A 24,194-nucleotide genomic window follows, 5' to 3' on the forward strand; every position below is an offset into this window, starting at 1 on the left:
CACGCTGCGGCCAGCGCACCGCGCTGATCTGATGGCAGGAGCCAGGTGCTTCTCCTGGTCTCCCATGGGGTGCAGGGCCCAAGCACTCCATCTGAACATTTTTAAGGGCCCAGTTTGGCGGCTTGAAGTCCTTTGTGGTGTCGTGTGGCCGTCTTCAGAACTTCTCCACATTCCGAGTGGAACCTCTGTACCCATTCAACAACAACTCCCCATTTTTCTCTTCTCGCAGCCTGATCACCGCTGCTGCTTCTCGCTGGACCTGAGTATCCCGGCACCTTGTGTAAGTGGAATGTGACACGTCGGGTGGCCAGCTTATTTCAGGTAGCGTGGTGGCCTCAGGGTCTGCTCACCGTGCAGCATGTGTGAGCGCTTCGTTCCCTTCGAGGGCTGAGCACTGCTGGGCTGTGAGTGTGCCACGCTTTGCGTCCCTCTCACGTGGGACCCTGCTGCTTTACGGCCCTGGGGCTGCCAGTGCGAATCCTCTGAGAGATGCTGTTATGAACGGGAGTGCAAGAACATCTGAGAACTCTGCATTTTTATCTTGAACAGTTATGTTCAAGGGTGGAGCAGTGTTGAGTCTTCTTTGGGTTAAAGTTTTCATCCTTGAACAGGGTCCCAGCCCAGGAGAAAGATGGGTCTTGTCAACGCTTTGCTAGAGCAACTCAGCAGAGCCTAGTCGTGTAGCACACAGCTCCCACGGTCAGTGCGGGCTTGGAGCCAATCTTTGGATGAGAAAGTCTTTGTGAGATGCACACGCTGCCGGCTGAACTGTGACGTGCGGGTCCCTCTGACGCTCCAAACCCTAACGGATGTCCTTGGCTTTGGTTCCCAGGGCTCGGGAAGCAGCTGCTGGGGTGGGCCTACCTGCAGGCCCACCCCACCCCACCCCACCCCACCCCACCCCACCTCACCCCACCCCACCTCACCCCACCTCACCCCACCTCACCCCACCTCACCCCGCCTCACCCCGCCTCACCCCACCTCACCCCGCCTCACCCCACCTCACCCCACCTCACCCTGCCTCACCCCACCTCACCCCGCCTCACCCCACCTTACCCCACCTTACCCCACCCCACCCCCTGCTAGAGAGGAGATGAGGCAGAGCTGATGGAAGGACATGGTTGTGGTGTTCTTTTTGGTTTGTGGTCGGAAAAGGGAAGTCAGAAGCCAAGACGGTGCTAATGTTGAGTGACAGCCCGGCAGGGCAGCAGAAAAGAGCAGGCTTAACCCGTGGCTCTCTCTGCACTGCTGTTTTCTTTGACCCATAAAGCCGACAAGTAAGTGTTGAGGACTCCTTATGAATTTGGGGGTTTCTGTGTATTTTCTAGTTCTAGTTGGAGTCACTAACATTTCTTTGTGGTGTGTTGTGTTCTTGTCGCTACGCTGGGAAAAGTTAAAGCCTCAGGCATTTGCTGTTTGCTTTTGATGTTGTTGATAGTTTCTCATCTGTGAAAATCTATACCAGCTGAGCACACTATAAAATAGGCCATCCGAGTCACAGTAACCATGGCAAAAGTGTCTCGGAAATGAAAGAGCTACATAAAGCCAGCCATGGCTAACCGATGAAGAAAAGGTGAAGACGTTACTTCCTAGCATTTAAAATCTAATTGTTTCTTATAGTTTTATCTCAACAGTAAAGATGTAAATGTACCTGTTGTTAACCAAAATAAAGGTCAATTTAGTAGCTCATATGTGACATAAATAAGAAAAGTCTCCAAGATTGAATAGAGGAAAATTGAAAAAAAAGATTAGGAGGATTTGCATACAATGATCAGAAAATGTGCACACTCAGAGCTGTTAAATGAGAATGACTGATAAAACTGCTTTTTCTTAGCCTGATGGGACCCTGTGGCTGGGGGTGGGAGACACGGCAAAGCACTGTTACAGCAGGAACACAAGGGAAGGAAGGATTTGCACTCAGTTTCTGCCGTTTCAAACCGCGTCTTGCTTGGCAATAGGATGGCAAGACTATTGAGAAAAACACTTCTCTTGATTTCCTCAAATTTTAATCACATCTGGAATCAAACAGGAAGGGCTTGGATCGCAGCTTCTCTATAAAGGTGAAAAAGATGCCCCTCCAATCAAGAACAGATGACACGAAACCCAGTGTCTGAGGGATCCTGTGATCAGGAGGGAGTGCGGAGGGAGCAAGAACCGTCCCCACCTCCCCTTCCTGGGCCAATCTGAGAGGACTGTCAAGGGCAGCAGGCTCTGTGCCCAGCTGGCATTTTGGTTCTGGGGTCGGGGTTATTTGTAAAGGATCCCTGGGAGGCCACACCACATTAAACTTGCTGGGTCTGTGGTTCTGGGTCCAGAAGGCCAAGTTTTCTCACTCACCTTTGGCTAATGCCCAGATTAGATCCAGGAGCTCCTGGTGTCCCCTAGGAAGGACACAAAATTTGGCTAAGAGCCCAGCTGAGGAGTTTGCTCCAGGTCGTGGGGTTTGGGAGGTGGGCAGAGAGCCAGACACCGTCGCGAACCAGCTGAAGGCCAAGACTTCCAGGGGCCGAAGACGCTGATGAGCAGCGCCAGGCCTGACCGGAGTCGTCTTTTTCTCCTTCTTATTTTTAAACATTTTCTTCATGTGAAAGGCAGAGAGACAGGGAGAAACAGCCACAGATCTTCCGTCTGCTGGTTCACCCCCTGAATGCCCACAACACCTGGGGCTGGACCAGATCAAAGCTGGGAACGCCATGTGGGTCTCCCCCGTGGGTGGCAGGGACTCTCCCACTTGAGCCTCCACTGCCCCTCCCAGGGTGCATGTCAGCAGGGGGCTGGAATCGGGTCTTGAGCCCAGGTGCTCTGAACTGGATGTGGGCCTCCAAGCAGCAGCTTTAACTCTGCACCAACCCCCACCCCGACCTCCCTCTGCACTGCAAATTCTACGCACTGACTTGTGCCACGGTGCCGGCCGAGGGAGAGGGAGCCCTCCTGGCTGGCGAGGTCGGTGTAGAGGTCAGAGGAGTGAGAGGACACTTAGTTTCCCAGGCCCCTCACTCCACTGGCATGAGCACACCACTCCAGCATGTCCGCCTGGGCAGGCCTCAGGTGACAGGAGCTCTGAAAAGCTGTGGAAGTCTGGCTCCTTCCGTCCCCTAGAGGACCCCAGCCATGGGCACTGCCTTGCAGCTTTCAAAAAGTTGGGTGACCTCAGACGCCAGTTCCAAGCCTGGGCTCAGACAGACTGCCAGACGGAATTACGGTGGGAATGCGTTCCCTGGCCTGCTAGCCAGGAGCTGCCTGTGTGTGTGAGCGGAACAGTTGTGGGCCGGATTTTCTAGAAGTGCCTTCCTCCGCCTATCTGGGGAGTTTTCTGCCCAGAGAGGGTGACTGTGTGGAGCCGGGGACAGGGCCTTCCCTAGGAACCCTCCCTGCTGGCCTCTCCATGGACGTCCAGCCTCTACAGCTCTGAGAAATAAATTCCTGTGGCGTAAACCTCCCAGTGTATGCACTTTTGTTATGGGAGCCAGAAGTGACAAGGACACATTTCTTACTTGTGAACTGGCTGACGTCTGGGAAGGAAACCCGTGGCATGATCTGTCTCTTAAAGGTAATGGGGTCCCTCAGTTTGTTGCCACACTGTGAGTTACATTTATTTGTTCAATCCAAGTGCTTCCCTTTGCTACTTAGCAGACAAAAGAAACGGGGAAACAGGTGTTCTTTTTTCCATGCTGCATGCTCATCTTTCAAATGACAAGGTTTGAAAGTGACCTGGCAAGTGAAACGCATGATTTATAAGAAGGCAGAAGACACTGCTCTTTCCACCCCAGTGAAGGAGAGATGATTTATGAAAAAGGCTGCAGGCTCTCTCACAGTTTGGTCCAAATCTCTCTCCTAGAGCTACAGTGTGGGGCTTGTTGTCTAGGACACCGTTTCTGAGCTAGACTTCCCCGCTTTGCTGAGGGGCTTGGTTGAATGCAGCATCCCAGGACGATCATCTGGGATGATCAGACTTTTTACTGGGGAATTGTGGCAACAATTCAAGTAGCCAGAGAGCCAGCAGCTCTTACGGAGTAGCTGTGTGTTCAGTACGCTGTGCTTCTGGGGGAGAATGTCTGGAAAGCAAATCGGCATGTTTCTAGGCCATTCTCCGTGTGCCTTCCACGTTCTGCATATCCTGTGAGCAAAAGCACCCTTCCCTTGCTCTGTCTTTGCAGGGGTGTTCGTGTAGCTACAGCCTTGGGAGACAGACCCAGCATGTCCCCTGGAACCCTGTCACACATCCCACTGCTTGTGCAGGTGCCACCTGGCCCTCTTTGCATTGCTCTAGGCTGGAACTGGGGCTCTGAACTGGCATAGCAAATGCGAACAGTCTGGCAGCTGCTCTTGCTACGAGTAACCAAGGGTATGAACCCTCCTCCAGGAGTTTAGTGTTCTCTCTGGGAATCTGTGAGTGAACCGTGGCGGCTGAGAATCACAGGGGAGTGGACCACGAGAGGAAAGTGGGATGCGGTTCTCAGAGAGGGAAGGGAGCCTTGCCAGCTGCCGGCTCTGTGATGCGCACCTGCCGGTGCCCTGTCCTCCCACGGATTCCCTGGCCGCCTCTCCTCGCCCAGTGCTGGTCTTCACTCAGGAATGCCACTGAACTTCCTGGCCCCTCATTACTGCAAAGACGCATTACAGCACAGAGGGTCTCAGTGAATGCTTGTGCCTGACGCTTCTGGTCTGCGTGAGGCCTCCTGCGCCCTCTGCCTATGAACAGGCTCTTGGGGGACGGGAAGTACCCATCAGCGCTTAGTGAGTATTAGAGTAAATGTAAAAGCCCTCCCGGCCTAGTGAAACACGCACCAACATGAAATACGTTTATAAATAGTTCATTACTGGTGTCAAGCTTACGTTTTGGGAAAAAAGATCACCCTCAGTGATGTCAAATAGCTATAAAGTCTTCTCCAGGTAAATGCACGCTGTGTTCTACTATGTTCTGGGGCTTTGGATTTTATGCAATAACTTCTGACTACAGCTGGATACTTTGAGTCAGTGTGAGGGGAGATACATCCCGGGAAATATTTTTACCTAAAATATCTGACTCGAATCATGGCAAATTTGGTTAAAAATTGTTAAGAATGGCAAGATAAGGCATGATTTCTGTATGGAGAGTTGTTTAACTCATGTGTGGCTCAGCCGAACTCCTGTTTCTATGAAGTGAAAGTGGAGGTGAGGGTGTTCAAAGCTGCATGTAAGTACATATTATTATAAACAAGGCACGGATTGCAAGTGTTTTTGCATCGAAGTACACCTACCTTTTAAATCCACTTTCCACAAACTTCCAGGAGTTACCTCACAAGGGATGTCCTAGGTCCAAAGGAATCGCCTAAGATTCTGTCTCAGGTCACCAACCTCATCCGAGAACATTCTGCACCATCTCACTTGAAATATAGGCATCTATTTTCCATACCTGTATCAGAATTCCCTTAAAATCACATTTCTTCACTTCTTTCTCTCTGGGTTAATATCGATAGACCTTAAAGGCTTAAATGTTTTCTTAAACAAAAATTTAAAATTGTGCTCGGCACATAGCTATACTTAGAAGGGTTTTTCAAAACTTCAGTGGAGATGTCACTAGGAGAGAAGCTTACGTGGTTGCCAAACACTTGAGATCTTGCACATCAGGTTCAGAAAAAGGTGTGTCATGAAGAAACTATGCATGGATTTTGTTTTCCTGACCCAAAGCCAACTTATCTTTTCGTTTTTTCCATGAATGTTTGTGAGGTACCCTTGTGTGTATGGGGTGTGGTGTGTTATTTCAATCCATGTCTACAATGAGTAATGATCAGACCCTGAGAACTGCTGTATTTGTCCCCTCATTTATTATTCTTTTTCTATGTTGGGAATGCTCAGAATCCTCTCTGCTAGCTATTTTGAAATATGCAATTAATTATTGTCAACGGTAGCTATGGCTCTGTGCTCTAGAAGAGGCGGAGCTGTACTCACTAGCTGCACCCCTGCACCTGCTAACCCTGCTGGCTCCATGCCCTCAGCCGAAGCTCCGGGGGCCACGGCTCCGCTCCCGACTTCTATGAGATCAACTCTCCTGTAATGCTTTAATCACTGCTTTTAGGGCAATCCTTTGAAAACGACGTGCAGCCCCAGGGGCACAGACCTTCACTGAAAGCAGTTAAAATCCAGGGCATTTTACCTGTGCTTTGGGCAACAGCGTGTGTTCCGGGGCGGGCCTGCAGAACGGGTGGATCTCAGGGGTGAGAGCAGTTCCTGAGTTCTCATTAGCAAGATCAAAGGCAAACCACAAAACGCGTCCAATAAGACACTCTCTGTTCTTATGCAGTGACTCTGTTTTAGCAGAGACATCACAGGGAAGAAAGGTTTAAGGGTTTTAGTAAGCGCACAGTGAACGCAGGCGTTTTGAACTCAGAGATGAAAGTGAAGCCATCCGGACACAGAGAATTTCTGTGAAAGCTGCGGCTCCCAATCTCCCGGGAATCCAAGCACTGCCCAGGCCTGCTTCTCGCTCTCGGACACTTGCCTTGGTCAGCGTGGGGGCCCAGAGGGTGTGGGGTGTCCCAGGGGATTCCAGCGAGTGAGACTTTCGGAAGTGCCACCCCTTCTTCCAGAAGATGCTTCCTGCTCTGTGACAGGTCTGCAAGGGCGTGACTCACCTGCTGGAGCCACATGCTGGACCCCAAAGGCTATGTCCACACCTTACGTCACCTTATGTAGAAAGAGTTTGTGAGGCTGGCGCTGTGGCACAGCAGGTAAAGCCGCGGCTTGCAGTACTGCTATCACTTATGGGCACAGTTTTGAGTCCCAGCTGCTCCACTTCCAATCCAGCTCTCTGCTATGGCCTGGGAAAGCAGCAGAAGATGGCCCAAGTCCTTGGGCCCCTGCACCCACATGGGAGACCCAGAAGAAGCTCCTGGCCCCTGGCTTTGGATCCGCTGTGACCATTTGGGGAGTGAACCAGCAAATGGAAGACCTTTCTCTGCTTCTGCCTCTGCCTTTCAAATAAATAAAAAATAATAAATCTTAAGAAAAAAGAGTTTTTCCAGGTGGAATTGAAGTCCGGGTCCTGAGATGAGATCATCCTGAAATGTGGCCCTAAATCTGGTGACCAGTGTCCTTGTGCGAGGGGGTGCAGTGGGGCTAAAACAGGAGAGGTGGCCTGCACCGAGGAGCCCGCAGGCCCAGGAGCTGGAAGCAGTGAGCGTGCACTTCTCTGGGGGCTTTGTCGGGAGGGTGGCCCTGCTGACACCCCGACATGGACTCCGGCCTCCAGAACCGGAAAGAGTGAATTTCCCTGGTTTCGTGATGATTTGTACAGCAGCCCTCGAGGACAAGCACATGAACTCGTGCTGCTGTGGCCGTGCCGCTGTGGCCGTGGAGCTGATGCCGACGTGCGGGACAAAGGGGACGCGCGCTGGCTTCTTGCCACAGGGCCGCTGTGTGACTCAGGTTCATCCGTCCCCACCTCGGGAGCTTGGCCGGGGCACCAGCTTGGCAGGCCATTGTTTGCTGGAGTGAAACCTCCTCTGCCTGATGGACTTTATACCGTTCAGGACTTTCTCAGTTGTGTAAAAAGAAAAGTCACGGGCCTCTCCCCAACTGGCAGATAGACGAGAGGCGCTGATGGAATGCTCATTGGCTCAATTGAGGGCGCCGGCATGTAAATGGGACGGGGCTGCTTTGCATCTGCCGCTCTGCTCCCTTTGGCCTGGCCTCCACTTTCAGGCCAGCTCTGTCCTTTGGGAGCAGCTCCCGATCTCCCATCCTCACACTCTCTGGCAGCGACAGGGTCGGAGGGGCGTGGCTGGGCCAGCGGCTGTGGCCAGGAGCAGCCTACGCTGACAGGCGCAGTGAGTGTGCCTGGCACACCTGTCTGGATTTGTGCTGATGCCGTGCATGTCGGAGTCTGCCTCTGAGCCGCACTTCCACTATTAGGGGCCTGATGCATTGCAGTCTACCCTTACAGAGCGGTGCTTGCGTTTTGGTTCTGCCAGCTTACTCTGTTAGCATTCACAACTGTCTGGTGGCTATTTTTCCTGGGGTGGTGTTTTCCTTTGGCTGCAGGCCTGGCAGGGAGGACACCTGTCCCATGTGATGATTGACAGGCCCCACGAGGGCCTCCACAGGGTGTCTGAACATTCTGGGGACCATGTGTTAAAGCGTTTGGGTACACACATGCGGTACATTCCTGTAGAAGCTGCTCTTGCTGAATAATTAAAACCAAAATACACTAATCCCTTGTCCTGGCTGAGATACTGACATAAGCTTATCTTTGATCCCGGGTAGTCACACACTGAAATACCCCCCTCTTTTTAATCTGTCATTTGGCAAGGGGGACCAGTTAAACAGGCTCTTGCTAGGGACAGGGATATGTAACTATTTCTTACATTGCATTTATCCTCTTTCCTCGATTCAGTCCAGGAGCCCGGGTCGCTTGTTCTGTCCCGCTTTGTGCAGCCTGGGTTTTGCTGGTTTCATCCCTGTGGTGTCACCTAGCACCCCTCCTACTCCCCGTAAACTGCTAATGGGCTCTAGAGTCTTGATCAGAGTCAAACAGAGATTGATCTGGGGCTGGGGGTGGGGGCGCTGGACTCCTGCCAGGGGATTTTGCTCTCGTCCTCAGGAAACACCTGGGGCCTGAGCGCTCCCTGTCTGTAACGTTAGCAGCCATTGATGGTTAATGCCTACATCGGTTGATTCATGAGGTTGCAAAATGGTGATGTTGCAGTTTTATCACAACCTTATGCTTTTATTCAGTTCATGTAATGCATGCGCAGAGCCCTGTAGTACAACAGACAACCCAAAGTAGCCCTCTTCTGATGCTCTCCAAATATTTTCTAAAGCAATTCAGTGGAAAGAGCAGCCTTCTACATTTTTTAAAATAATTTTTGTTTATTTTTTTTTTTATTTTTTTTTGACAGGCAGAGTGGACAGTGAGAGAGAGACAGAGAGAAAGGTCTTCCTTTGCCGTTGGTTCAGCCTCCAATGGCCGCCGTGGCCGGCGTGCTGCGGCCAGCGCACCGTGCTGATCCAAAGGCAGGAGCCAGGTGCTTCTCCTGGTCTCCCATGGGGTGCAGGACCCAAGCACTTGGGCCATCCTCCACTGCACTCCCGGGCCACAGCAGAGAGCTGGCCTGGAAGAGGGGCAACCGGGACAGAATCCAGTGCCCCGACCGGAACTGGAACCCGGTGTGCCGGCGCTGCTAGGCGGAGGATTAGCCTAGTGAGCTGCGGTGCCGGCCCCATTTTTTTGCAACTCTTTTTAGTGCCTAGGCAATGGAAGGCAGCTGCATTCTCCTGTCTTCCCAGCGTGGATCCTCTGAATACTCCTCTCCACACCGGCCAGGGCGGAAAGAGCAAATGGTGCCCTCGGGTCTCAGAGCCACAGTTAGCGCCTTGCAGACATCCTGAAGTGTCTGGTCCACCCTGCTGCTCTGCAGAGCAGACCTCCCTGCCGTGGCTGGGGTGAGGACAGGCCGGTGGTCTCTCTGTGCAAGCAGGGGGAGGGCCTGGGGTCCACAGAGGTTCGCCCAGTTCTCCTGTCCCGAGCGTCACCCTCACCTCTGTGCTGTCCCCTCGCCTGGATAGGGACATCTTTCTGGGAGGCACTGCCGATCCACAGCTCAGGGGGCCTTGTTCCCACCTACATCCTCTGCAGACTCTGTGATCCCCGCTGGTCCTGCACTGCTGAGTCAACGCATTAGTGGTTTGAAACACAGCTGCAAATACTTCCCCGCTTCTTTCGTGAGGCGGGGCACCTGTGCTGTCTCTTCCTGCACGTGGGCATCTCCGTGACTAGCGTGTTACTGTGTGACAAGACCAGTGGCTTCCTGGGACTCGGCAGAGGAGATGACGCTCCTTATGTCTGGGTCTCTCCCAGTACTCGTCTTTGCATCTCAAGTTGCTACGTAAGCAGGCAAAGGGCCACACAGGTGTTCGGCGACAGCCCAGTGAGGCTTCAACAGCTGGCACGAACTGCCAGAGAGACGAGCCACAAAGCCCCCAGATGGCTTTAGTCCCAAGTTGTTGCATCACCCCAGCTTTTGAGTCTCCCCAGCTGAGGCCGCCAACGCTGTGGAGTGACAAGCCTTGCCTGCCTTCTGTCCAAAGTCTTGACTTCCAGAGGTTGTGAACAGAAAAAGTAGTTGTTTTAAGCTGCTAAGCTTTGGGGTAGTTTGTCACACAGCCACAGGTAACAGCTAGGTTATTCCTCTGTCCACTCATTCCTCTGCTCTGTCTTCCGGAATGTTCTGGTCATCATTTGTTAGCTTTCTTGTTTTCTTTGTCCTTTCGATTGTTTTTTGATTCTGTTACTGTTGTTTTAGGAACTCTGGCAGATAAGAGAGAAACACCCACTCTTCTCACCGGGCTTCAGAGAACGACTTTGCCATGTGTCTCCTATCCCATGTCTCCATCTTCAGGGTGGGGTCTGAGTTAGCGTTCCTGCGCGGGAGTGTGTGTGCACGAGACCAGCACGTGGCATTGTTGGGGAAGAGAAGCGTGACCTCTGTGTGAGAACAGTGTCACGCTTACCGTCAGCTACGCCTAGGGACTTTCAAGGTGAGGAGCCGGAGAGAAACATTTCCCTCCCCCCAGTCCTTGACTCCTGCTGTCTGCTCCGCTTTCCTGCTGACACCCGGGGGGCCTCCTTCATGCGTGGACAACTCCCGCGGCTCCATCTCCTCTGTCTGCTTCCTCTCTGGACTGCGAGCGTCAAAGCCAAGCATTTGGGCCCTTTGCTGTCTCTGCTGCTGCCGCTGCCCGCCGTGTACCTCATATTCTGAGCAAAGGGTGCCATTTGTACGGCTTCTCTTCCCGTAGGCGTATGCTGAGTTTGCGTGCACATGTGCACACTTGCAGGAGTGTGCAGTATGTGGCTTGGTTTGCCTTTTGATTTTTGTTCAGGTTTTAGTTCTAGAGGTATTGTTGTGGCCCTTTGGTCTTTATCCTATCGTCTCCTTCATAAACAGGAGTTACAGCCTCCTCAGTGTGGCCCTGAGGGTCCCAGACACATTCTGAGGGTGGCTGGGCTGGGCAGGAGAGTGAGGGGCACCTGGGTCCCTGATAGCTTCACGGAGCAAAAGTGCCTGCTTGGGATGGCCTTGCCTCGGGCAAACAGCCCTTGTCTTAAAGGAGGGTTTCCCAAGTGTCTTACAGCACAGTTCAACACTGCCTCCACTTGCACTGTGTGTGGCTTTGACCTGTACCTGTCCTCCTGGGTCAGAGAACAGATCCTTTGAGTCGATGCTACTGTACTTTTGCCCTGTGTTTATCTGGGTCACCTCCAGCTGACACTGCTACCCCGTCAGTCCAAGTTCAAGTCCGTACGTGTTGAGTGGACACCAGGGTAAGGAGGCTAGCAGCCCCGTCGGGCCACTGTGGGAGGCTGAAGCCTGTGGCCTTTCTCTGGCACAAGGCAGAGTCGGAGAAGGGCCAGGGTGAGGAGCAGGGCCGTGGGAACATGGAGGAGAAAGAGCTCCGACAGGTGTCGTGAGGGAATTGTGGGCATGACTCAGCAGAGGGGGAGGGCTGCGGGGCAAGCGAGTGGATGGACTCGGTGGGGGAAGGGCTGCCTGGGCAGCAGGGGCAGCGGGAGCGTGGTGGGGGGCACAGGAAGCCTGTGTGTGGGGGCAGTGGGAGGGAGCAGCTGGAGAGGAAGTTGAGGCTGCCTCCTGGAGGACACAGACCGCCCAGGTACCAGGCAGTGGACATCATGGAATAGCGCTAACCAGTAACCAGCTTCCATGGGCTTAACCTTCCCTGCAGCCCATCAAGACACACTGCTCCCTGGGAGCAGAGACACTAGAATTCTTCACGTTAGCATGTGAACAAAAAGCAAGTGTTAATATTTAGCTTGTGAAATTCAAAATAGCATTTAGCAGCAAGACAATAGGCTTGGAAGCCAAGTTTCGTCCTAAAAGGAGAACTCTGTGAATTCCTGTAAGAGGCTGCAACAGAGCCCAGAGCCCTGAACCACAGATTTCCACAGCAAAGCCCCAGAGACGCCCCCTCCCCTTGCTTATGTGGGTCTGCAGGCTGGCACTCACGTGGACCAGGGCTGTCCCCTGAGCTGGGGGGCCCCTGCTGTCTGACAGGCGGCTGTGGCCCTCGACTGGGAGCACCTGGACATAAGCAATTTCATGGGGCTTGAGCCAAATGTAACGAGGCCCCCAGGGCAGATCTCAGGTTCGAGGGCTGGGAGATGCCCCACCTGGCACCGCCTCCGGAAAGCAGCCTGAGGCGGGAGGGTTGTCACCTCGGGACCCACGGCCTGGTGGTGGTGGTGGGGTGTTCACCTTCCAGGTGCAGCCTGAGGGCCAGTGGTCAGGGTACAAGGGGCAGAGGTCAGCTGCCACCCCCACTCCCCCCCCCTCACGGCCCCAGTTTGGGCTGTTTTCCACAAATCAGCTACTTTTGTCCGCGTGCCTTTTCTAACGGTGAGCAGCCTAGGGGAGAGTGACAGCGCCGACAATGCATGTGGTTGTGCAGATTGACTTCCCCATGAGTCTAGAAACGCCAGGTGGGGGAGCTTGAGGGGCCTGAGCACGCGTGCTGTCACCGCAAGGCAGGGAAAGGACCCCGCGAGCTGGTGTGGGGACCCCTTCCCGCTCCGCCCACCCTCGCGGCTGTGGGAGAGGGTGGAGTCGGGGAGCAGCCCTTGAAGCCTGCGCAGTTGGAGGACGGGCCGAGTCCCTGGGAGGTTCCGGCTGAGCAGGCTGAGCCCTGAAACCTCTTGGAGACGCCATTGGAGACGGCAGGGTCAACGCTGACTGCGTCACCAGGCTGCTCCGGCACCTGGCAGCGCAATGTCCATCTCACGGGAGGAGGCAGCCACGCTTCCTGCTCACGTCTGAGTGCAGGTGAGGCGCGTGGGCCTCACCTCGCAGGCCGGGGGGCTTCAGACAACCGCAGGGGCCTCCGCGGCTCCATGCGCGTGCACCGGCCTCCCTCTGCTCACCTGATCCCGGCTCTTCCCCGATGGATGCACGCTGCTCTTGGGACAAGAGTCCCGCCTCTGTGCCCTCAACGACCCCCAGTGAAATCTCTTTTTAATGGAAAATGTGAGAGTTCACATCAGGAAACAGTTGGGGGATTTCGCTAAGCTCTCAAATAATCTGGCCTAATGAACATGCTCTTTAGAATTTTTGTTTCCATCCACACTATTTATCTTCTTTCCGTAAGCCCTAAAGGATACAAAAATAGGTTAGGTAACAGAATGGTGATAAATCCCCTTACATAAAGGGGCTATAAAGAGATTGTTTTTAAAGCGCTGGCATTGAGACGTCACCAGAAACCTCCCGGGAAGTCTGCAGAAGCGGTTTTGGGGCTGGCGTGTGATGCGTGAATTCTAACGCTGCTTCCCGCGTCCCATGGAAGGATCACTTTACAGAAGTAAAGCTGGAGATGTTGCATGGCTGTTCCCAACGTGAGCTGATTCTCAGCAGAGGCACACTGAAGTCCCCGTCCCATGTGACCCTTGGGAGGTCTGGGGTGTCTGTGAGGGGAGGCGCCCCTCGCTGGCCGTGCCCTGTGCCCTGGCCACCTCCACCATGGCCTTCCCCTCTGCCTGGACCCAGCATCCTCACGCCTCTGCCTGGCTCGCTTCCCTCTCTCCAGGGAGCTTCCTAATATGGGTCCTTCATTTGGAAACCGGCTCTATCACATAATGTCTGGGGGTCCCATGATAACTCTGCTTTCTGATTTACACGGAATTTTTTTAGTCTTAAAAAAGGGAAAATCTCAGTTAAGATGCTCAAGCTTGAAATACATAAAAAAATGACTGTTACTCAGTAAAGTTAGAGCTTCTTTACTGGTTTTTGTCTGAAGGGCACCGTGGAAATCCAAGTGTTGTGAGGAACAGCTGGTGTCCGGATGGTGGTTAAGTCGGGGCTGACGCCACTTCCCTTGGAAATGAGCAACCCGGGCCGTTGTGCTGGAGTCCTTGCCCATGATGCCACCGCTGCTGGCCGTCTGCCTGCCTCGTTTGTCTCCTGGTCACCGTCGGCTGGGGGACACGGCAGTGCTGCCGTTTTAGGGGAGGGTCCTGGGCTGCGACAGCGCAGGTGAGATAAGCGGTTAGACCCCCCACTGACTACAGAGCTCTTCTTCATCCTGGTGTTCTAATCTCTGAATCGGGAAGGAGCGACACGTCCTTAATTTACATGAACTGTAAGCCCTTTCTGTTCCTCTGTGGAGACGGGAGGGATCAGGGCTTCAGATGGGAGTTGTTGCATGTGGACTTGAGTCCTTGGTAAACGCGATCCCCCAGCACCGCAGAAGCAGCCCTCAGCAGCGTCCCCGGGGAGCAGTGATGGCTGTGCACACCTGGGGTAATTACAGGGTCTTTGCAAAGCGGCTTGGAGGCAGACGCGCCATGTAAGTGCCAAGTAGTCCAGGGTGTCCTGGGAAGAGGGGCAGCAGCCCGACGGCCGCTCCCTGCTTCCATCGGTGTGGGCGAAGTCACCTGTGACACTTCTGTGGGGGACTCTGTCCTCTCACCACAGTGGAGCTAGTTCCTGCCAGGTCGGGGCAGTGCGCGCTGGCAAAGCTTGTGCAGTTTCCAGAGAAAAAAGGCCTGGCGCGTGCTGTTGGTGCGGGAGGCACCCAGTCAGCTTCTGCTGGATTTATCTCACCGTGGGTTTCAGGCCCCTTTACCCTTGTGCTTTGGCTTTTCCCAGCACTAGATGGCGCCACCTCACCATGCAGAAGGCTGGCAGGAGCGGCGCTGAGTCTGATTTTGTGATTAGCCAACAGGGTCTGTAATTGGAGGCCCCGCATTTGGTTCTGTAGGAAATGGCGCCTTTGTATCCTGGGCGTGAGATTGGGGCCTACGGTGTCACTTTATCTCCTCAGGAGGCAAGTTCGCCTTCCTCTGCTCCTGCTGTTGAGAAAGGGCAGGATCCCTGTCGCAGTGGGTGGCGTGGGTAACGGGCTGTGCCGGCACCAGCCCTGCCACCGCTGGCTCTCATGTCACACGGCAGTCAGAGGGCAGCTTGAGAAATGAGGGCGCAGGACCGCCTTCTCCCCAGGAGAACAGGCTCTGGCCCTTCCTTCCCTGACAGCTAATGATGGATGGATTTTCATTAGACACACACACTGGTTTTCTCTTAAAAGTGGGAAGTTCCCATACCGGGCTACAGTGTTCCTTTGCCAGTTAACCAGAGTCTGTCATGATCCAAACTGTGACTGGTTTTGGAGAGAATTGAATGGTGAAACCTTAAAGGAATGTACATGAGCAGTTTCCAGTAGACGAGATTCCTGGCTTCACGGCCAACAGAATCCCCTTTGTGGGGACCCAGAACCCTCCTCACGATTTTCCTGGCTCATGGATGCATGGCTGGGAGCTGCTTGGTGTTTAAAACTTCCAGCAGGGTCCTTTAAAGAGCCCCATGGGGAAGGAAGGCGGTGCCTCCCAGCGTGGAGGCCTCATGGACTGGAAGTTGCAAAGTTCAAGAACTTGGGCCGGCCTCTGGTGAGGGCCTGCAGCAGGTGTGCAGGCTCAGGCTTCTCCTGCTCCCTCGCAGCCACTAACTCAGGGCTCTCCCACCATCATGACCTCATCTAATGTTGACTGCCCACCAAAGACTCCCCTCCAAACACCACTGCTATGATTTTGGAGACTATGTCACACATATGAACTTTGTGAGCCACATTCAAATAGCAGTCTCCATCTCCATCATCTTTATCACTGTCTCCATCATCTCCATCTCCAGCTCATTATCTCCATCTCCATCATCTCTATCTCTCTCCCCATCTCTATCATCTCCATCATCTCTATAATCTCTGTCTCCATCATCTCCATGATCTCCATCTCCATCTCATCATCTCCATCTCCGTCTCCATCATCTCCGTCTCCATCATCTCCATCTCCATCATCTCCATCTCCATCATCTCCATCTCCATCTCCGTCTCCATCATCTCCGTCTCCATCATCTCCATCATCTCCATCTCCATCATCTCCATCATCTCCATCTCCATCATCTCCATCTCCATCCCCATCATCTCCATCTCCATCATCTCCATCCCCATCATCTCCATCTCCATCATCTCCATCATCTCCATCTCCATCATCTCCATCTCCATCATCTCCATCTCCGTCTCCATCATCTCCATCTCCATAATATCCATGATCTCCATCATCTCTGTCTCCATCATCTCCATGATCTCCATTTCCATCTCATCATCTCCATCTGCAACTTCTCCATCTCCAACTTCTCCATCTCCATCATCTCTGTCTCCATCATCTCTGTCATCTCCATCTCCTAATGCTTTATTAAGACAGTCTGTGGCTATGCTCAAAGGAAACAGAAAGGAGAAATTTAGAGCAGAAGTGAGAGAGATTACTCGGGAGAACGGAAGCGACCTGATCCAAGTGGAGGAACCAGCCCGGGGAAATGCTAGCTCTCCAGTCCACAAACCGTGGGCCAGGCTGCTGCCCAGGGCCTGGCCTGCGGTGCTTCCAGTGTTGGAGGGAAACGGAGCTGCATCTGTCAGACATCAGTGTTGCTGTCAGATAGTATGACTTTCCTTTCAGTGACATCATACTTCGCACAGCAGGCTTTCTGGGGCTTGACGGGATAGAGGGGTGCTGTGGACAGTGGGTATGGAATGCGCCAGCAGAGCAAGGCCCCACCTGACCGCAATGGGGGAGGGGTCATGCGGGCCGCAGGTGGCACTTCGGCAGGGACTTCAAAAGGTCAGTGGGAGATCTGACTTCAAGGTGAGATTACTTCGTGTACAACGTTTTTGAAATCTGTGTTTTTCATCATATACGTTTTCAGGAACTTTTTGAACACCTTTGGAACACATTTGTAAGTACTCATGGCTTTTTTTAAAAAGTGTAACTTTTAAGTTTATGTGTACCATGTTTTCAGACGGCCACCACATCCTTTAGGACATAACACTACGTTTTACTAAAAGAAGCCGGTAGGGACTTACTTGGGCCGGGTGGTCATGAAAAGGTTACTGAGATGCGATGACATGGTGCCAGCTTGGAGCATTTGGGAACTTCCGGTCTAACCTGTGCCGGCTGCCTGGCGTTCCCCGAGGGCGGCCGGTGGAGCCTGTGCTCGCGGGGTCTGTGCAGGGAGGCGCCCTCACCTTCCTCCGCGCCCTGCACCCTCGCCCTGCCCATGGCGCAACTGCCCGCGCCTCACTCTGTTTTGCGTGGTCCGTCAGGTACCTCACCTGCTTCAAGGTTAAGGCTAGAGTTAGTTTGTTATATTCGAAAAGCAGAGAGACAGGCACAGAGAGATCTCCCGTGATGGTTCATGTCTTAAATACTTGGAGCAGCCAGGGGTGTACCAGGCCAAGGCTGGGAGCCAGAACTTTTTTTTTTGACAGGCAGAGTGGACAGTGAGAGAGAGACAGAGAGAAAGGTCTTCCTTTGCCGTTGGTTTACCCTCCAATGGCCGCTGCGGCGGGCGTGCTGCTGCAGGCGCATTGGACTGATCCGAAGGCAAGACTTCTCCTGGTCTCCCATGGGGTGCAGGGCCCAAGGACTTCGGCCATCCTCCACTGCACTCCTGGGCCATTGCAGAGAGCTGGGCTGGAAGAGGGGCAACAGGGACAGAATCCGGCACCCCGACCGGGACTAGAACCTGGTGTGCCGGCGCCGCAAGGCGGAGGATTAGCCTAGTGAGCCACGGCGCCGGCCTGGGAGCCAGAACTTAATCCAGCTCTCCCAACTATTCGCGCCATCATCCGCTGCCTCGAAGAGCTGCGTCAGCAGAAAGCTGGGATTAGAGGTGGAGTGGGGCTCGAACCTGGGCACTCTGATCCGAGTCGGGGCATCCTAAGCAGTCTTAACCTCTGTGGCCAAGCGCCCACTCTGGATATTTATTGTTTGTGTTGTTTATTGTGTGTTCTGCTGAGTAGTACAGGTCTGGGCTCGTGCATTACAGACTCAGAGACAGTGCCTGGCACACAGCCCTCTTGGTGATTATTTGTTCATTGTCCTGGGTATCTCGAGCCTGGTAAGTACACGTTTTTATGTATCTTTGTTGTACGAAGTTACACTGAAGAAAGTAACTTAGTAGCTCTTTCTTGCTTGGGATTTTGGGGATTGCTAAGATGGAAGAACCGTTAACTGTCATTTTTGTTGGTGTCACTGTGCTTAAATACGTTCTTGTGTCTTTGCATCATGGCATGAGCTAGTGAATGGGCCAAGGACCCTGTTCCTGCTCTTCCTGGTTCTCCATTCTTTAAGAGGAGTCCTGTGGGGAGCAACTCGGACTAGACTAAGTTACTGGAATTAAGACTTATTCTATGCATCTGCTCTCCCACAATATGGCGCTGGGAGAGGAGAAAACAGCTTCTACGCAGCTGCCTCTTGCCAACTTGAGTGCTGACCTCCAGGAGCTGATCCTGCTCCTGATTGGAGGAGAGCAGCGTACTCGGCGTGTGGGTAGCAGAGTTGGGATTGGTAAAGAGGACTATAAAGGAGGAGAGAGACAACATGCACCAGGAACATCTAAGGGGAACATCTATCTGAAGGAACACCTGTGCAGCCCCCGAGAGAGCTGGCCGGCGGTGTGCCGCTCCCCCGCAGAAGTGGGGAATGTGGCAGGGGGAACCGCCCTTCCACGGAGGTGGAAGGGATGGCAGCCAACCCGGGAAGAACCAGCAGCAAACCCGGGGAGGGCCGAGCAGACAAAAGAACAGCACAGGGTCCTGTGTCGTTCCTCCATGAAGAGGGGGAGCGACATAATGGTGCCGTGACTCGGATATGAAGCCTAGGCAGGACTTAGTGTCGTTCCTCCATGAAGAGGGGGAGCGACATAATGGTGCCGTGACTCGGATAGGGAACTTAGGAGGGAAGAAATGGGAAGAAGTGGGAAAATACCGGAGAGAGAGACTAGCAAAGAGCCTAGGGAAAGCCAGACGAAAAAGGTGCCGGAAGGAGCTATTGAAAGCCTAGGCATAGACTCGGATACGGACTACGGGGGGAAGCTGGGAGAAATCTCTAAGGTCGAAAGCGAAAGTGAAAGCTAGAACAAACAGACTCGGATACGGACTGTGGGGAGAAGCCAGGAGAAATGAGCGAGGAATATTGTTGGAAGAAAACTTAGGGAAATATACCAGGTAGAGAAAAATGTTAGGGAGGATGAAGCCGCGAGTGCAGGCCGAGGCGGAGACGTAAGCCAGCTTGGAATTCTTTAAGTCAGCCCGGGGGGCAAAAGGCGAAAATCTGGAATCAGAGGCAGAGACGTGGGCCGCCAGGTTGGAATCCGTCAGATTAGCCCGGGGAGCGAAAGACGGGAAGCCAAACCATAAGGCGGAGACGCATAAGCTAGGTTGAATTCGCCAGGTTAGCCCGGGGAACTTAGATTGAATACCGGTGGTGGCGGAAACGTAAGCTACACTGTGTGATTCGCGGAAGCCGCCGCGTGCAGAGAGAGCACGGGGTGTGAATAGATAGGGAACGCGGGGCTGGCGTGAAGGCCGTGGTGCGGGCGCGAAGGGCGTGGAGACTGCGGAGCGCGCGAAGCCGAGCCGCGCAGAGCCGGGAGCCCACCGCAGGGCGGGCAACGGGAAGCCGCGCAGATGAGAGAAGCGCGGGCTGAAGCGGCGCAAAGCCGGGAAGCCGCCACGGGGCGGCGAGGCGCTGAGAAGCAGCCTCGGGGCGGGCGCCGGCGGGGCGAGGCGCCGGGAAGCCGCGCAGAGCTGTGAAGCTGCCGCGGGGCTAGGTGCCGAGAAGCAGCCTCGGGGATAAGAGAAACAGAAGTTTAGAAGTAAAATGAGAGAAATAGGAATGCTGGTAGATAGAAGTAAAATAGGAGAGATAGGAATGCCCGGAGATAGAGAAATAGAGAAAAATAAGGCCTCCCCACAACACGGCAATGAGAGAGCTTGGATTCGGTCTGCCTGATTAGTAAGACGATAAGCACCTGCGGGCGGCTAGCAGCTTATGCGCTGCAGGTCACCGAAGACAGGCACGAATTAACATCAGTAAGGCTTCCCCACAATACCGCAATTAGAAGGCTTGGATTCGGTCTGCCTGATTAGGTGATAAGCACCAGCAGGCAGCTCGACCAGAGTATGAGCTGCAGGTCACCGAAGATAGGCACGAATCAACACCAATAAGTCTCCCCACAATACGGCAATGAGAAGGCTTGGATTCGGTTTGCCTGATTGGTAGGGCTTGTAAGCACCTGCAGGCAGTTCTAGCAGAGCAGAGCATGCGCTGCAGGGCACCGAACACAGGCACGCATCAGCGCCTAAAAACCTCCTCACAACATGGCGAAGAGAGGACCCGGATTCGGTTTGCCTGATTGATAGGGCTTGTAAGCACCTGTGGGCAACTCTAGCAAGCAGAACAGAGTGTGTGCCGCGGGGCACCGAAGACAGGCGCGTATCAACGCCAAAAATAAAAAGAAAGGGGGATCTGTGGGGAGCAACTCGGACTAGACTAAGTTACTGGAATTAAGACTTATTCTATGCATCTGCTCTCCCACAATATGGCGCTGGGAGAGGAGAAAACAGCTTCTACGCAGCTGCCTCTTGCCAACTTGAGTGCTGACCTCCAGGAGCTGATCCTGCTCCTGATTGGAGGAGAGCAGCGTACTCGGCGTGTGGGTAGCAGAGTTGGGATTGGTAAAGAGGACTATAAAGGAGGAGAGAGACAACATGCACCAGGAACATCTAAGGGGAACATCTATCTGAAGGAACACCTGTGCAGCCCCCGAGAGAGCCGGCCAGCGGTGTGCCGCTCCCCCGCAGAAGTGGGGAATGTGGCAGGGGGAACCGCCCTTCCACGGAGGTGGAAGGGATGGCAGCCAACCCGGGAAGAACCAGCAGCAAACCCGGGGAGGGCCGAGCAGACAAAAGAACAGCACAGGGTCCTGTGTCGTTCCTCCATGAAGAGGGGGAGTGACATAATGGTGCCGTGACTCGGATATGAAGCCTAGGCAGGGTTTAGTGTCGTTCCTCCATGAAGAGGGGGAGCGACAGAGTCCCACGGTTTCCAAGAGCTATGCTTGCTGAATTCCTTTAATTCCATCCATCAGCTCATTCCCTAAATGACTGAAATGGCCAGGGCTGGGCCAGGCTGGAGCCAGGAGTCAGGAACTCCATCCAGCTCTCCCATGTGGGTGGCAGGGGCCTGAGTACTTGGGCCATCTTCTGCTTTCCTAGATGTGTTAGCCCTGGAGCTGGACAGGAAGTGGGACAGCAGGGACTCGAACAGTTTAACCCACTGTGCCACAACACCGGCCCCTAGTCAGTATCTTAAAACCAAGGATAGGGATGGTCATTTTGGCATTAGAGAGAGGGCTCCAGCTCTCCAAGAGAGAGAGCTCCTTCCACAGCTCTCCACAGAACATGCATAGCTCCGTGGTCTTGATAAATCCACTAATTATAAAAGCAAATTATAGAAATTAAAGAAAAATAACAAATATTGATGTAAGGGAATCTACTATTTTTACAGTGAATACATAGTTTATATAAAAAAGAAGAGGGAATGTTATTAGTAAGGAAATTGACCTATGAGAAGACACGTGGAGCTATCCGGGGAGGAGGAGGAGGAGGAAGCCGGATCACGGAGAGGATTCGCGGGGAGGAGTGTGAGCATGTTTTTCTCGAGGCCTCGTGAGCGTCGTAAGTCCATGGAAACAGGAGTTTCTTTTGCTTTGGTGAAAAAGAACTGTGTGGGGCGTCACCCGAGTGCACATTTGCATTTATAAAAAGCTATAAAAATTCCTGTAAAACCTTGTCTTTAACCTCGCTCTCCCACAGGTTTCACTGCCCGGGGGGTCAGCACTGCAGCCACAGGAGCCCACGAGAGGTGGTCACCGAGCAGCGCAGGGCGCAGGCGCTGCAGCGAACGGACGGCACAGAGATGTGGCCTGCGCCCCGTGAGGCCGCGGGGACCGTGTAGCAAACACAGGCACTTGCACGTGGCCAGGCCCCGCCGAGCCGCTCCCAGGCAGCCTCAGTCCAGACGCGGGCTCCTGTCCTGTCTCCAGTTCTCGCGAGGGACCCCCTACTCTTTGGACACCACAGATGGACTCATCTGTAAATGCAAATCCTAGCAGAATGTACAGCCAGTTTTTATGATGTTTCTTATTTTATAGGCTCATAAAAGCAACTTTAATGCTTTATGTTAGGTTGAACCATAAAATGATCCTTTTTGTAGGTCGAGATGGTTGAATATTGGCAATTTTGTGTAATTTGGTCCCATTCTGTTAGTGGGCTCCATAGCTTTGGCTGAAGCCGTGCTAGTGGCGTGATGCCACTGAGACATGAGGTAGTTTCTGACGGGGGGTGGATTCGGGCTTTTGTCTCCGTTTCCACGAGATCTGTGGTCTGGAGAAGGCGGGGTTGGAGGGAGCCACTTGCTCCTCTGCTCCCCGAGACCCAGGTCACCGTTTGGAGAACGTGCGCCTGTGGGCAGGAGGCCTCTGGTCATAAATGCGTTGCACTTCTACTCCCAGAGAAGAACACACGGGATCCTGGCCCGGGACCCTTCGTTCCCCTCGTCCTGGAGGGAGCTGTGAGGCCGTGTCGATGGGTTCCCCCCGGGCCCGCCTGCCTGCAGGATGGGTTTTGCTGACTCCTTATTAATTTTCCAGAGGAGCAGTCCCAGATCTCCACAGCTCCGCCTTGCCCTGTCAGCCGATGACCCCTAAAGGTTCTGGAAAGTTCTGGATAAAGAGGTCAAAGGTCCCAGCCAGAGGTTTATGTTCATATCAGTGTAGGTGAGGCAAAAGCATCTCATTTAAAATTTTTTAAAAATTTACTTGAGGGGTAAGTCATAGACAGAGAGAGGGAGAGAGAGAGAGGGGTCTTGCATCTGCTGGTTCACTCCCCAGCTGGCCACATTGGCCGGAGCTGCACTGATCCGAAGCCAGGAACAAGGAGCTTCTTCCAGGTCTCCCATGCAGGTGCAGGGGCCCAAGGACTTGGGTCATCCTCCACTGCTTTCCCAGGCCACAGCAGAGAGCTGGATCAGAAGTACAGCAGCCAGGTCTCGAACTGGTGCCCACAGGGGATGCTGGCACTGCAGGCAGCGGCTTTACCGGCTGTGCCACAGTGCCGACCCCTCAGTTTTTCTCATATGGGCCACGTGGTCTCTGTTTCAGCAGCAGGCGTGCACCTCAGTGCAGCTCTCCAGCTCCTGGCAAGCGTGTGTGGCTCGTCACAGCTGTTGTCACAGCCGCCTGGGGCTCACCCATTCTGGCCTCCGGGCAGCACCGTCTCCACCCTCTTCTCAGTTCCCAGAGGGGATTCTAGACAGGTGTCCAGCCGGCGGAACCACAGCGTGGGTCTTCTGTGAGCTTGGGCGTTTGCAGTGAGAGCCCTGTGGTGGCCCTGACTCGGCAAAGGCAGGGCTGAGCCCCTCAGTGCTGGCAGGTTCCGGGTGACCTCTCGTGAGTCGTCTGCTTGCGTCCTTACGCTGACCTCAAGAAGTGGACTCTGCAAGTGCTCTGTCCCTTGGCTACACAGGAGGTCGAGCACCTTGTTTGAGTATCGCACCCTCATTCTGTGCCTCCACCTGAGAGGCGGGCCTCTGGGGGCTGGGTCTCCTTCTTAAACACTCCCCTGCTCAGGTCTACACCGCGTGTGGTTAGGACGGAGTGGACACTGTTGGGTCGCACCGGATGAGGGCAGGCACAGCACTGAGAAGAGGACACCCGTGGTGCTACTGTTGCAGTTCTGAATCTGGGCCGATCCTGCCGCACAGCCCTGCCGCGGGGCCTGCCGGGGAAGTGGTGCAGAATCGTTTCCTCACTTCACCACTGTTCTTCCAGATCCCCTGAACTCTTGCCCCCAGGAGTGGGCACCTGGACAACATGTGCTGAATGGGTGAGTGAGTGCGCGTGGAAGGCGGCGTGACAGGTGCACTGCTCTGTGCCCTGAGCACACCGGCTCTGTGACACCTCCTGGGTGTCTCCTGCGCCTTCCGTCCTCGGCCTCCACCTGAACTGCCCCGCCGGTGCCGTCTCCACCAAATGTCGCCTGCTCTTGGGTGACTTGTCCCACGGCCACCGTTTCGCAGAGGGGCCTCACAGCGCAACCTTCTGTCCTTTGGCGGCCAGTGTGTTTTCCTTGTGTCGCCATCAAGCACATACGTGACGTCTTCCTCTTCAGAACTCAAGGTCTCCGAGAGCCTACCCTGCTGCGTTCCTCTTTGTACCTTGGACGCTGCCACATTTAGCAGACGTCGCACAGGCTCACTTCTCAGCCTGTTTTGTGCAGTGAATTGTTCTTTCTGTATCGTAATACCGATAGTCAAA

The 24,194-nt window shown here is 53.9% G+C and overlaps 1 non-coding gene across 2 annotated transcripts; it reads left to right on the forward strand.

Moving 5' to 3' along the window:
- Positions 1–64: 64 nt before the first annotated feature.
- On the forward strand, positions 65–24,194 carry LOC127487802 (uncharacterized). 2 transcript variants are annotated; one of them, XR_011389635.1, is made up of 3 exons: positions 65–280; positions 10,284–10,518; positions 23,508–24,194. It is a non-coding gene; the product is annotated as an uncharacterized protein (transcript). The 2 variants fall into 2 exon arrangements; XR_011389634.1 differs by lacking the exon at positions 23,508–24,194 and adding an exon at positions 21,694–22,098 and having other exon boundaries at positions 66–280.

This window comes from Oryctolagus cuniculus, chromosome 6 (assembly GCF_964237555.1).
Source record: "Oryctolagus cuniculus chromosome 6, mOryCun1.1, whole genome shotgun sequence".
Classification (NCBI taxonomy): domain Eukaryota; kingdom Metazoa; phylum Chordata; class Mammalia; order Lagomorpha; family Leporidae; genus Oryctolagus; species Oryctolagus cuniculus.